The sequence below is a fragment of the Panthera onca genome, chromosome B4, assembly GCF_046562875.1.
Source record: "Panthera onca isolate mPanOnc1 chromosome B4, mPanOnc1 haplotype 2, whole genome shotgun sequence".
Lineage (NCBI taxonomy): Eukaryota > Metazoa > Chordata > Mammalia > Carnivora > Felidae > Panthera > Panthera onca.
The window spans coordinates 54,627,933-54,637,701 of record NC_138345.1 but is presented as its reverse complement, the minus strand read 5'-3'; the positions used below and the strand labels follow the sequence as shown (position 1 = coordinate 54,637,701).

Below are 9,769 nucleotides of genomic sequence, written 5' to 3'. Positions count from 1 at the left end.
TTAAACATTTAGATTAAAATATCATCATTAATACTTTCACAGTGTGGAAATCATAGTGATTAATCTTGCAATGTATGTGTATATGAAATCACTACAAAGTACACTTTAAATATATTACAGTTTTATTTGTCAGTTATACCTCAAAAAAGCTGAAACTTAAAAAATAATATACCACAGTTATCTGTGTGTATTTATTTATTTTATTCCCTGATTGCAGATCATAGGTTGTGAGTGTATCTTACTCACTCCTCCTGACCATCCAGCTTGGGGCCAGGAACAGAATGAGTATATAATAAACTCATGTTAAATTGAATTGAGCCTTACACATTTCTTTGGTACTGAAATTTCTCCTAACCTTTCAGGCTATATGGTGAGGGATGTGTTGTTTCACATTTGAAGGGAAATTATGGGACAGGTTTGTATTGTGTATTGTGCTCTGGAGCAAGATTCCTGAATCAGGAAGGGATGAGATATGACTCTCGTGTCGGCTGGAGGATAGACAGACAGAAGGATGTGGACAGATAGACTCTTCATGGGACACAGTTGTGTCAACTGCTATGGTCATCTAGATCCTTGCACTTTGAAATGTGGTCCATGGGTCAGCAGCATGGCTGTCAGCTGGGAGCTTGTTAGAAATGAGAATCTCAGCCACACTCCGACCTACTGAATCAGAATCTACATTTTTAACAGGCTCCCAAGTGGTCTATATACTGTTTCCACTTTGAGAAGTACTGGCCTTAGATGATGGATGGTAGACGTCTGGCCTCAAATGAACACTAAGGAAGGTCTGAAAACTTTGGTATTCGGAACACAAGAGAATGGGCCTAGGCTTGGAAATTGAATTTTGGGAAGAGAGGGAAGTGTAGACCCTGGCTGCCCTCCTGTCCCCAGGACTCCCACATTAGTCACTGTGGTAGGATTTGTCACTCTGCCCACATAGGGAAAATGCCTGATGTGCCCTCTCTGGAGTCTGCCTGGTCCTCAGGGGCTCCCCTGGGGCAAGAATCGTGTGGGTCAGGGGTGCTGCCAATTCTGTTTCCCCTACTTCATGTGATGGCCTGGAAGGGACTGGGGAGGTCATATTAGTCACACTGAGCCTCAGGGTTGTACTTTCTCTTAATCAAATGAGTGATAACTTGATGATGCTAATTGAGGAGATTATGGAGGTTGGGGATATTGAAATTGGAGTTCTTAACTTTCTGTCCTGGAAATTAGGATATTTTCATCCTTCAAAAACTTTAAGGAGAGACAAGATGACTGCATGAGATGACTAAATCAATTCTTTTTGAGGACTCTTGAAGCTTTTAAATGGTTAATAACAAAATGTATGAGACCTATAATTACAGAGACCTGGACTGATTGGCAATGCATCAGTGTTACCAGGTGGGCATTTGAGAATTTTCTTCAGCCTTTGATGGTTTGTGTACCTCATCCCCAACCAGAATGAGTGTAAAGAGAGGCCAGTATTGAAGGAAGACAGATTGAGATAGAAGAAAAGGAAGAATTTCTGAGATTGGACAGTGACCAGGAGAGATGAGAGGGAGCAGACTCCTCAGCCATGCACATGGCTGTCTCACTTGGGTTTGGAATGCCTCAGATGGGCCCATTTCCAGAGAAAGGGTACTGTACAAAATGAACTCTCAAAATCTATTTCATCTCAAGAATTCTCCAGTCAGCTCCTGAAATAAAAGGCTGGGGTGGACGTTTTGTATGTATAAGGCAGTGAGGTATGTGGATGATGAATGGCAAAAGGAAAAACCAATTTTAGAGCATTGAAATCTGTTGCAAATTTTAAAACAGGGCTTGGATTTAGGAGAATAAGTTGCATGTTAGGGTCAAGTAAGAGTTTTAGGTTTTCATGTCCTTCCCATCTGTATGTATTTATCTCATCTCACTGATGAGATTTAAAAATCTCCTAAGGGAAAAGAACATTTCTTTTATGTATGACTTTTATATCTGCAATGCCCCCCAAATGATGACAAAAGTAATAACTCCCATTGGCTGAGTGGTATGCCCTGTACTTTGCCCCAAATATTTTACATAATCACCTCTTTCATACAAGAATTGTATGAGGTGAACATTGTTATGCTTTTAGAAAAGTTGAGACTAATGCTCAGAGAGGTTAAATAATTTGTGCAAAGTGAGTGTGAAGCTAGGATTAGTGCTGATTTTGAGCAAAGCTCACGCAGCTCAGCCCTGAGCTATACTCTCTGTGGGGTAGTGGCTCAAAAAGGGGTAGATAATCACTGACACTTGATGGCATAGAGGTAATTGAAGGGCAGTGGATAATTCCAAATAGTGAGTCATGAGAAAACAATTTCTCTTTGTTTGTGGAGTGTAGTTGGAGAAACACTTGGTGACACGTGCAAGCTTCTACTCAGACATTCTTTCATTCACCTTCACTGTGCCACACCCTGCAGTCAGGAGATTGGAAAGGGCCTGAGGCTGGGTACATTATTCATAAAGCACCTCATTGAAAATCATGTATGTGCCTAGTATCTAGAACTATGTTTAAATTTGAGTGAAAATATGCAGCAATATTGGGGTATGCTTTCTAGGTACGTTTACAAACAAGCATATTTGTTAGACTTTCTGATTATGGGGTGTGTTGTGTGTGTACACAAATCTGAAGGAGTTCAGCCAGTTATGAGGAATTAGCTGCCTTCCACTCCCAGCCATGTAGGTGTGTTTGTATCAAAAACTGACATTTATTTTTCATCACCTCTCAAGGGAACCTCAGTGAGTTTTCTTTCTGGGAAGATTATGGCTAAGATGCTGGGCTGCTTGGAGCCCTAGAAATCTGCTACAATCAGAAGAAGTTTGCAGCCGCAACACAATACCCTCCTGCCTTTTACTTTAGCCTAATACACAGCTGCCCTTGCATGCACACCACTCATAGAACCACCTCCTCTCTCCTAGAACCCCTCATGGAAGGTGCTAAGAGAAGACATTTTATTTACTTCTTTGCTTGCAAGTAGGACTCTCTATTTGAGCCATCCCAGAAAGAGGAGAAATGAAAGTTTTACCAATGAAGGAACCTAGAATTGAGATTGTGAGAATCAAGTAATTTGTGAAACTAGCTTCATAGAAAGCAATGGGCATTTATGGAAGCAAGGATAGTGAGAGAAGTTGACTCTCTCTCTTTACTTCTTTAGAAAACCTGAAGCAAAGTTCCTGGAAGCAGGCAGGGTATGACCAGCAAGTGGTTTGAAGGCAGACAGAGCACAGGAACCTCCTCCCCCACCTTTCAATGCCAGTATTTGGGAGACTTTTATGAGGGATTTTATGACAAACTTTACTTCACATCTGACATTTCACAACCTCTCTTTTCCAGAGAAGAAGGAAATGTAGATAATTATTGACATATAGTATCAGAATATGAAGGAAAATGGACTCTGGAGATGGAAGAGGAGATTTTCTCCCTTTCCCCGGAATGCAAATTACCTAACTTATTTGTGCAGTGTCTGTTTTTCTGTGCTTTGTGCTCTTCTCAGTAATGAGAGTAAGAAATCCTTTCATTGTTTATAAAGAACCCAGTGGGGGGAGACAGGAGATAAGAGACATATAGATGGAAGCATAATGGTTACATATGTTTACCATATATTCTTTATATCTATGGTGAAAATGTCCCATTTGAACTGTATACCTCTTCAATAAGATCAGGTGTAGGAGAAGTGGGGATAAAAAAGCTAAGCTGGGACGCAGGACCTGGCTCTGGTCTTCTGTATTTAACGCCTCCAATTTCTGCAATTTTGCCTGGAATTTCACTGGTCCTTTCAGTTCACTCTCCAGTGATGAAGAGAAGTTCAATATCAATTGATGCCCAAACACAAGAAATCCTTGCCAGTAGCTCTGTCTTTTCCTTGGAATGCCACTTCTCAGTCTCTGACTACTGAAGTCCTACACAGTCATCATGGTCCAATTTAAATGTTACCTCCTGTCACTGACTTTCTGGATAATCCACCTCAGAAGTAATTTATTTCCTCTGATGCTATCATTTGTGTCAGTGTTACCATAGCTGTCTTTTTTTTTTCTTTCCTTTTTTTTTTTTTTTTAGTTTACAAGAGTCAATTTATTAAAAGAGTAAAGTCATTATTTAAGATAAAAATCAAAATATTACATAAACATGCCATGTTACTAAGATTAACAGTGTATTTCTTTAAAGAGAACATTTAATAACCAACATTTACTTTATTGTAACAAATCTTTTAATAACTTCAAGTTTAGTCACCTGTTATTTCTAACATTCGTCTTTCCCATGACAACAATATATCACTATTTTTTGGTTAAAAACTAGATGTTCAGTTTTAGGTGAATGCAAGTGCTACACTTTGTCACTTTACAGTACTCAAATGCAACCTGTAAGTTAGGAATACACTTTCAATTCATAACACATGAACAGTGATCAAAATCTGAGAAATCCTCCAAACTCTGATATTATCATTAACATTTGTTGCCCTGACATCTTAGTGAGTTCTTTAAAGGTTGCAAACATTGTCATTAGGCAATTATAGGGTAAGGGTGGGAAAGTTTGTCCCAGACAAGGGCACTGCGGACAGGAGATCATGGGTTACAGAAATGGAAAAGCTTCTGAGGCCTAGAAGGTGCTAAATTGGTGGAATCCACATCTCTTATGAAATGTCTCCACTCCAGCAGAGTGATGGGGCAGGGATCTACAGGGACAAAGAAAACAGGACTTAGAAGAAACAGGCGAAGAGGAAAACAGCACTTGGGCTGTCCCTTTTGGGGTCCAGGCATTAGATCAGAAGCCGCTGGGCTGGGGGTTGGAGGCTGGTGGGGTGCTGAGCTCGTGGGGCCAGGCAGGACCCCGAGAAGAGCGGGGCCACCACGTCCGCTCACCTAGCCAGGTCCAGCATGTCCCCAGCGACAGCAGCTCAAGGGGTCTGGGTCAGCTCAAGTGCCACCCTCCACAGCCCTGGTCCACCTGTGTCTTACAGGCCCCTGCGCCACTTCTCCTCCTACCCACGGACCCCCTTGGGTCCCAACTTCTTCTGCTCTTCACCTCAGAGGGAGATGTCTAGAGTCCTGGGAGGAAGATAACCCCAGGTGGTTTCTTAGCTGAGGAAATCAGCAGTGGGCATCCCCTGGAGCACTCCGCCCCCAGAGTCTCCTGTGCTGCCAACTCCCATGGCTGACTCTCCACAAACTGTCTTCAGTGGTGCTTCCTTTCCTCCCTCTTCTTCTCTTCCTCCCTCACTAGCCTGTGGGCTTCTGGAGGGCAGAGACTGCCTGAACATACTGATATTCTCTCCACAGTGCTTAACACAGAGCTAAAGACTTGTTCAACAACTCTCACGTGTGGATACAGTTGTAGGACAGAGGCCAGGGGTAGAGAGGTAGAGGTAGGGGCATTATGAATACTGATTGAGGTTATTGTTAATAGAGACCTACACCATACTTTCAGGTAAAGATCATATTAGCAGGAATATTTTATCCCACCAGTAGATTTATTCCCATATAATATGTTTACTCATCATTCATTCTTTCTCTCGTTCATATATAGAGATTTTCCTAGTGGGAAAGCAAATGTTCACATAGTTACAGAGGGTGATAAACATCCCAAGGATATGAACAAGACTTGGGATAAAGAATAACAGAATTTTCTTTAGATAGGGAGGTTAGGAAAGGCGTTTATGGTCACTGTCATATTTTTATCCTACTATAATTATGAGTTAACTCAATTTCTAATCTGAAGAGCAAGAAAGATAAAATCATTAACAGTATGAGAGTAACAGCCTTCCCACCAGGGGGTGTGTTAGCCAATCCAACCTTAGGAATGGCTCTTTCTCTGGTGGAGCTTCCCAACCTCCACCCTTGCTTTGACAAGAGGAAAGTCAGGGCCCTTGGCCCTTGCCTCAGGATGGACCCTGCCCCCTCTTCTCTAGCCTAGGAGTTGGGGAAAAAAAAAACAGGTGTTAAGAGTTTTGAGCTTGCTAGAGACTTGGAGGCAGATCAGTGTAGTGGCCTGTGAATAATGCCCTAGGAGGTGAGAAGCTGAGGCAGAGATGGAGACAAAAGTACTCAGAGAGAGAGGGAAACTGCTGTCACAGAGATTCCCCTTTCACCTCCCACCTCAGTCTCAGTGGGTTGTGGGCTCTGTACACTTGGGGAGCTGGTCAGGGCTTTTAGGCTTTAGGGGAGGGGGTAGATATCCCATGAGGGACTTTAGAGAACCCCTCCTCCTCTCCTGCCCCAATCATTCTTGGATCCCCTCCAAGTCTGAAGACATGCAAGGCTGGGAGGAGCATGCAGTCTGCCAGTATCCTAGCAGCCTCAGCTAGCTCTTTCATTACCAGGGTCTTTGACTACTTTCCTGCTGCCCACACCCGAGCACAAGTTGGTATCATTAGTTTTGGTCTCTTGCAGGGCAGGGGGCACATTAGGAAAGCTTTGGGAGTGGGTAAGAAGAATCTGAGACTGGTTCCCTGGAGCTTTTATACCCATTAACCCTTTCTTCACCCTGCTTCCTGTTGGGATAACACGTTTTGGTTGCTAGATCAAGAGGAATGGTTCCGGTTCACACGAAGGGCCTGACCTCCTTGGTCCTGCTGAGGGACACCACAGGCTGTTAAGAAGTTCTTACTGAGGTTACCATAAGTTCCTTGAATTCAAGTTGTTGCCTTAACCTCTCTTCAGCCTTCCCCCAACAACTGGAACCAGCTTCTCTGCAAGTGGTATCTTGCACAAGAGTAAAGGCTGTACTGCTTTAAAAAAAATTTTTTTTAACATTTATTTATTTTTGAGAGACAGAGCATGAGTGGGGGAGAGGCAGAGAGAGGGGGAGACACAGAATCTGAAGCAGGCTCCAGGCTCTGAGCTGTCAACACAGAGCCCCATGCAGGGCTTTAACACATGGACTGTGAGATCATGACCTGAGCTGAAGTTGGACACTTAACCAACTGAGCCACCCAGGAGTCTTTAGGCTGTACTTCTTCAAGAGGAACCTACCTCTCTGCTCCATAGTGCCTAGAGGACCTACATTGCTTTGTTTTAAAGAGATGCCTGTTCAGAGAGGAATAACTATACTTCTAGCTGCTCAGGGCACACACAAGACACACTCCTGATCCTCAAAAAGGACAGGCAATTTGGAGTAGTGGTACCTACAGAGTGCTTGAAGTCAAACAATCAAGTTCTCGTCCAAGCAGGTCCACTTGCTGTGCCTGAAGCAGGACTTATATCTTCTAACATCTGCACTAAGGCCGGCACCTGAGATGAGATGAAGTGGTTTTAGATCTGGCAAGGGACTTCAAACTATGGGTACAGGGAAGTGAGGTGGAAAGAATGAACACTGCTTGGAGAAGGAAAAGGAAGAGTGGGGCCAGAACACACATGGAGGCAGGGGAATGAGACAGTTGACTCCTGAACCCAGGGAGCTCAGATTTGTATCCAGGGCAGAGTTCATAATCTGTACACTGTACTCATGCTCTAGTTCCAAGCTGAAGGTCCTTTCTGGAGTCTCTCCCTCAATGCAGCAGCCTTACTATCTCCCTTCTGTGGGAGACAGGATAGGGCATTAGGCTCAGGATAGGTCAGAGCAGATTCTGGTGGGAGAGCTGACATTAACGTGGGTGAATATAGACAGATTTTCCCAAGAGCTTTGTTCAAAAGTAGGAGGATTAGGGGATGGAAGACAGAGGAAGGAAGAAGGTCCAAGTATCCTCTCCGTGTTCACTGGATTAGGGGATGAGAGAGAAGGGGAGGCTTCAGTCAGATTCATGTCTCCATTAACTGTTTTGGTTTCCTACTTTATCCCTTTCAACCACAATCTAAGTGACTGAAAATAGAGGGTATATTGCTAATAACTTCCCTGGTTCTCCATTCCACATCATGTAAGTTTATCCTGTCACGTGTCCCTGGAGCAGATACTCCTGTGACCCATCTCCTTCAGGGGAAGGACTTTCAGTCCCAAGTCCCTCCCAGAACAGGCTCTACAACAGCAAAGCAGAATGTGTACTGGGGATTTCTCCTCACGCCTTAACTCATGTTGTTTTTCTACAGCAAAGCTGTCTGCCTACCTCCCCATTCCTCTCCTTTCTTCCTCTTTTCCCTCTTCATCACTCCTGTTTCTTTCTATAACCACCTGCTGGGGTTGGGGATTATGTTCTCTACATTTCACTCCCTCTACTCTTGCTTCTTCTGTCTTTTGATTCTCCTCTTAAAACCTCCCCCCCATCCCCCATCCTTGTCACTCCTCTCCTCTCCCTGCCTGGTCAGTTCTTCCTGTCTTCTTCTGGGTCATTTCACTTCTCTTTTTCCTCTCAACCTTCTTTATCTATGACTCCAACACTGAAGAGATGGGGAGATGAGTTTTATGGACAGCATCTGTGAGGGAGTGGGCTTTGGACACAGCAAGAGGCATGGTGGTCAGACATCCAGAGGAACCTGATAGGCACTGACAATGTGGCCTAAATGTCTTCTAACCCATCCTGTTTCTTAGATGGGACTGAGGTGCAAGTGACAGAGTCTAAAATAAAACTGGTTAGATTATGTGGTCAATAAGTCCTCTTTGCCTAAAGTCTAGGCTTAACAATATCCCAATATAAGGGGCACCTGGGTGGTTCAATCACTTAAACATCTGACTTCAGCTAAGGTCATGATCTCACAGTTTGTGAGTTTGAGCCCCACATTGGGTTCTGTGCTGACAGCTCAGAGACTGGAGCCTGCTTCAGATTTTGTGTCTCCTTCTCTCTCTGCTCTTCCCCTGCTCATGCTATGTCTCTCTCTGTCTCTCAAAAACAAACAAATGTTAAAAAAACAACTTAAAAAAACCCAAAAATAAATTTGAGGAGTCACTGGCAAGTGCAAGTGGGGATATGGGCATCCCCAGGTGCATCCTGCCTCTAGTCATAAGGAAAGTGGGGCCACCCACTACTTCCTCAAGTTCACAGGTAACCCCATGAAATGGGGTAAGTTCCTGCTTTTAAAGCTCAATTTTGTATCCCAGCCACAGAGAACTGGTCAAGGTGATAGCTGAATCACACAATTGTCAGGGAGTGCATGCTATTGTTCAATTGTTCAAGTAATCGTATGCCCATGGGGTCCTGTTATTATCCCCACAGAGTAATAAGCATGAAGTTGGCTATAGATGAGACAAATTATATACTGTGATGAATTCCCTGACATTTACTAGTTGCCTTGCTTAGACAAACAACAAATATTCAAAGACTAATTAGAACTAGAATTTATAAATAGAATAAATTTATAAATAGAATTTATAAATAGAATAGAATTTATAAATAGAATTTATAAATAGAATAAATTTATAAATAGAATAAATTTATAAATAGAATTCAATATTTATAAAGGTGTGTTACTGAAAGATAAATTTTCTCTCTAAAATCACCCTCATTTCCAAAGAGAGTCAAATAGGGACTAAATCCTTGGAAAAAGAAGTCCAATTTTAACAAAGGTGACCTAATTATTTACATAAGCTTAGCAAGAATAGTGATTGATCTTATAGATTCTTTTAAACTTGCTTTGCTGGAACTTTTCATAAGGACTCTCTTGATGGCACTTTCAATAGTCTCTCGAGGCCAGAGGCCAAGCCGAATAAATACCTGCCATCAATTTTGCCAGTGTTACTTGTAGATTTGGGTGAATTTCTCTTCTGAAAATCCTCCAAATTTATCCTGAGGTATACTGCACATGCCAGGAAGTGATATTGTTTAATCACCTGGTAAGGCTGCTGGGAACTCAGTAAGCAGGTTATCAGGCCAACATTTCCAAGAGGCTTTATTGCCTCCATAAA

General features: G+C 42.8%; 2 pseudogenes across 6 annotated transcripts in view; both read left to right on the top strand.

Moving 5' to 3' along the window:
• LOC132677337 (cationic amino acid transporter 3 pseudogene) overlaps positions 1-9,769 on the top strand; it is a 184,994-nt pseudogene that overhangs the window by 86,238 nt on the left and 88,987 nt on the right. The gene's annotated exons all lie outside the window — the stretch shown is intronic.
• Positions 1-9,769, top strand: part of LOC132677836 (cationic amino acid transporter 3 pseudogene) — a 125,199-nt pseudogene that overhangs the window by 86,271 nt on the left and 29,159 nt on the right. The gene's annotated exons all lie outside the window — the stretch shown is intronic.